The sequence below is a fragment of the Colobus angolensis genome, unplaced genomic scaffold, assembly GCF_000951035.1.
Source record: "Colobus angolensis palliatus isolate OR3802 unplaced genomic scaffold, Cang.pa_1.0 Scaffold148, whole genome shotgun sequence".
NCBI classification, from domain to species: domain Eukaryota; kingdom Metazoa; phylum Chordata; class Mammalia; order Primates; family Cercopithecidae; genus Colobus; species Colobus angolensis.
In genome coordinates this window covers 5278081-5282962 of record NW_012114577.1, presented here as the reverse complement: position 1 = coordinate 5282962, position 4882 = coordinate 5278081, and positions in this window count along the sequence as shown.

Genomic DNA, 4882 nt, shown 5'->3' with positions numbered 1-4882 from the left:
GAACCCGGGAGGCAGAGCTTGCAGTGAGCTGAGATCCGGCCACCGCAGTCCAGCCTGGGCGACAGAGCGAGACTCTGTCCCAAAAAAAGAAAAAAGAAAAAAAAAATAGAAAAGAAAAGAAAAAACCAATGAGGGGAGGCTGGACTGTGTGATTTTAGAATTTGTAACCCAGGAGAACAATGAGAAACTTCTGTTCCCCAAGATAGTCTATTATAGGGACTTTTTTTTTACTTGCCTCATGATATTCTATTACTGGATAACTGGAAAGTGATGCTACACCTTCCTTGGTTGCTGTTACTAAGATTTCCTGAAGATACCTGAAAATAAATGAAATGTATCTGAGTAACCTTACATAAGGCATTGAAAGCATGAGTCATCTACCACCGGGGACTTGCATACTAACTATGTTGCAAACAGCTTACTTGTTAAATGAAACTGACCCAAGTTTTATGTTTTCTAGATTCTGGCTGCACTTTCAAGTTATCAGCATGGTTCTGTTCCAGGTCCGTTTTTCCTCCCACCATGACGCACAGGATCATACAGTGACTGAGGCTAAGAGTTTGTGGCCACATTATCTGGGTTTAAATCACAGCCCTGCCACTTACTTGCTCTATGACTCAATTTCCCCATCTGTAAAACAGGGATGACAAAAATCATCACAGGGTGTTCTGGGAATTAAGGAAGTTAACAGATTGCTTACAACAATCCCTGGCACTTGATTACGATAGAATCAAGTCTTCTGACAGTTCCTTTGACCGCTTGCTTTGAAGGGAAGTATGAAATTCTATTTCACCCTGATCATCTTTACATAGATTGTCATTAAAGAGAACATCAGACAAACTGATTGATATGCTGTGGCTTTGTCCCCACCCAAATCTCATCTTGAACTGTAGCTCCCACAACTCCCACATGTGGGAGGGACCCAGAGGGAGGTAAGCGAATCATGGGGGCAGGTCTTTCCCACGCTGTTCTTGTGATAGTGAGTAAGTTTCACAAGACCTGATGATTTTATAAGAGGGAGCTTCCCTGCACAAGCTCTCTCTTGCCTCCTGCCATATAAGACATCCCTTGCTCTTCCGCCACGATTGTGGGGTCTACCCAGCCGTGTGGAACGGAGTCAAACCTCTTTCCTTTATAAATTACCCAGTCTCAGGAATGTCTTGATTAGCAGCATGAAAACGGACAAATACACCGGTTAAAAAATTAACTGAACACCCAGAAATCAGTGATTGCTCTTTCTAAGGGAGGGACTGCCTCAGTAATGTGTGCCAAGCCAGGGGACCAGCGAGGCTTACCAGTACGGATTCTGTGCCAGGAACTTCACAGGTTTCCTGAACCACAGTGTCTCAGAAGCTGCCCAATGTTCTTCAAGCATCCCAAGTGCTGGCTCAGCCAGATCAGCAGGGAGTCATTCAGAAGTCATCCTAGTGAGCTGGGTGCTTCAGACCCAAGGCAACACCTCCAAAACCCACCAAGAGAAACGTGGACAACCAAAAGGGTGCAAGTTTTCATACCTTTCCTAACTAAGGGATGACTCTCACTTCTTTTCTTTTAGACTTTGAGACAGAGTCTTACTCTGTCTCCCAGGCTGGAGTGCAAAGGCGTGATCAGCTCACTGCAACTTCCACCTCCCGGGTTCAAGCAATTCTCCTGCCTTAGCCTTCTGAGTAGCTGGGATTACATGCGTGTGCTACCACACCCGGCTAGTTTTGTATTTTTAGTAGAGACAGAGTTTCACCATGTTGGTCTGGTCTCAAACTCCTGACCTCATGATCTGCCCGCCTTGACCTCCCAAAGTGCTGGCATGAGCCACCGCACCTGGCTGACTCCCACTTCTTATGCAAGTTGTTCTCTTCTACTCCTGACCAACAACTAGGGGAGTGAATGTCTAATTGGAGTGACAATCCAACCTTGACCATACAATACCTATACATTTTCTTCTTGTGCATAAATTACAATAAAGACATTCCACATGAGTGGGACTACTAGACCTCTACACTTCCAACAAAGAACTCAACCCTCCCTCCTATTAAACCTGGAGGTGAGCAAAATAGCTAGGTCTTCATCAGAGACTAAATATATCATTTACTCCCTCTTATCCATATCAAGTAAGAAAGGGGGCCTGGGAAATGCATTCTAAACCACTAGTCTAAATTACACAGACTATCACATTCAAGAAAGTAATCTGTCACTTTCTTGATTTGTTCTTTCCCGGTGACCTCGCTCTCCACCTGATCTCCATCTCTCATACCCAGAGTCTTTCCCTGGACCTTACTAAGTACAGCCCCCACAACCCCAATTCCAAGCATCTCACTTGCATTCTCGGAAGTCCTGTGTGCAGACCTGTCTGACCCCTGAACCCTACAATTTCTAATCATGCCACCAGCCCACTGTCTCCCAATCCACCCTCTCTCCTCCAAAGTCCTCACTTCTTTCATTACCCAGAGCATGTCAATCAGCCATCATCACAGATCTCCCTTGCATACTTCCTCAGTGCCTACCCTCTCTTCCTTCCCTTTACTTGCCTGACAAAAAAACATCCCTGGTAAAAACTCAACTCTACCTGAACACTGCATTAAGTGGGACCAGTGAGAATCATGTGACATTTTCCTGTTCACTCTCACATCATCCCATGCAATTTCAGGTTTCTTCTCTCCTTAACACTTCGACATTTTCCCAATCCTTACTCTCAATGTACTTACCCTGCTTAGGGTTCTCTAAGCTTCTTGGATATGTGATTTGTTGCCTTTCATTAATTTTAGAAAACTTTTTCCCCATAAAAAAAAATTTTTGTCTTTTCCTTCTGTGAGTACAACTGCACAGGTTTCATATTTTCCTCACAGATCTCAGAGGTGCTGTTCAGTTTTGTCATTTTTTTCCCATTCTTTGTGTTTGGTTTGGATGCCTTTTATTGACCTCTCTTCAGGTTCACCAATTCTGCCTCTGAAGTGTCCAGTCTGCTGAAATGCCCATCGGTATTGGTTATCTATCACTGCAAATTAGCCCACAATAAAATGTGGCTTAAAGCCATCAACACTTACCATCTCACAGTTTCTGTGGATCAGGAATTCAAGAGCGCCTAAGCTGCTGGCTCTAGCTCGTGATCTGCCATGACATTACTACCAATATGGACTCATCCAGGGCTGCAGCCATCTAAAGGACTTGCTAGAGCTGGAGGGTCTTCCTCCAAGATGACTCACTCATATAGTGCTAGTTGTTGGCAGAAGGCTCAATTCCTCTCCAAACAGGCTCCGCCATAGATTACTTGAGTGTCCTCGTCACACAGTGAATAGTTTCCTTCAGAATGTGTGACCAAGCAGAGAGCAAGGTAAAGGCCACAATATCTTTTACAATGTTGCTTCAGAAACTACGCAAACATTTTTGCAATATTCTTTTGGTTACAGAGACCAACCCTATTCAGTGTGTGAAGAAAGTATGCAAGATTATGAATACTTGAGCCAGACATGGTGGCTCATGCTTATAATCCTAGCACTTTGGGAGGCTGAGGTGGGAGGATTACTTGAGCCCAGGAGTTAGAGACCAGCCTGGGCAACACAGGGAGACCCCACCTATATAAACAGTTTTTCAAAAAATTAGCCAGACATGTAGTGCATGACAGCAGTCCCAGCTACTCTGGAGGCTGAGGTGGGAGGATCACTTGAACCCTGAAAGTCGAAGCTGCAGTGAGCCATGATCTTGCCATGGCACTCCAGTCTGGGTGACAGAGCAAGACTGTATCTCAAAAAAAAAAAAAAAAAAAAAACTACAAAGATTTGAAAGCAAGGATCATTACAGGCCCTCTTGGAGGCTAGCTACCATCCTATCAAAATAATTCTTCATCTTTGATATTATGTTTTCCAGTTCTAGCATTTCTAGTTGATTCATTTTTACAGTTTTCATATCTCTCCTGAAATTCCCCATCACTTCAAGCCTAGTATTTACCTTTTCCATGAATTCCTTCAACATAGTAATCATAGCTATATTTAAGCGCCCTGTCCAATAGTTCAAATATCTGAGCCATCTCTTGGTCTGTTTCTGTTGACTATTTTATTTCTTGACAATGGGCCTTCTTTCCTCCCCACCCCACCACTTGCTCTTTTGTTTATCTCATGTTTTATTGATTACTAAACATTCCATTTAAGAGAATCAAAGCTAATAATATTTACAACCAGAAAGGTACATGCCTTTTCTTCTATCAGGCCATTAGTGGGAGAAGTTGAGTTGATCTAGTATATAGCTAAACTGGGTTTGAGTTTTGTAACTACAGGAAGTTGCCTTCAGCATTCCACAGACTTCAACTTCCTCCCGTGGAGAACTGTCATTACCTCGTGCTTAGTGTGAGGCCTGGGGTATCTTTTCTCAGTATTCCTGCTTCACCTTCCCTTTCAGCAGGCTCTGCTCATCTGTGCCAGGGGCTATCTTTCTCCAGTTCTGCCCCTCCTCAGCAGTACAATAGTGTTGCTTTTTACTTGGTGTAAATCTCAGAGACAGGAGAGTTTCTCATGTCTCTTACCCTAGCCTCAGTCTTAGCCCTGTGTGACTGTCTCAGAGATGAGACTTTCTCAGAATTCCTTTCCCATCTGCCACTGAACAGCTGGGCTATTTTAGATTGCTCTAAGAGTCTGTATCTAAAAAAACTGATCATATAAATAATTTGAGGCATATGGAGATGTTATCTTTCTCTAGAGAAGATTAACATTTGCTTCTGTTAGATGCCTGATCATAATCCAGGATCACCTTAGTCTACTGTCAGTGAGATGATTTTTTTTTTTTTTGAGATGGAGTCTTGCTCTGTCACCCAGGCTGGAGTGCAATAGCACCATCTTAGCTCACTGCAACCTCCGCCTCCTAGGTTCAAGCGATTCTCCTGCCTCAGCCTCCC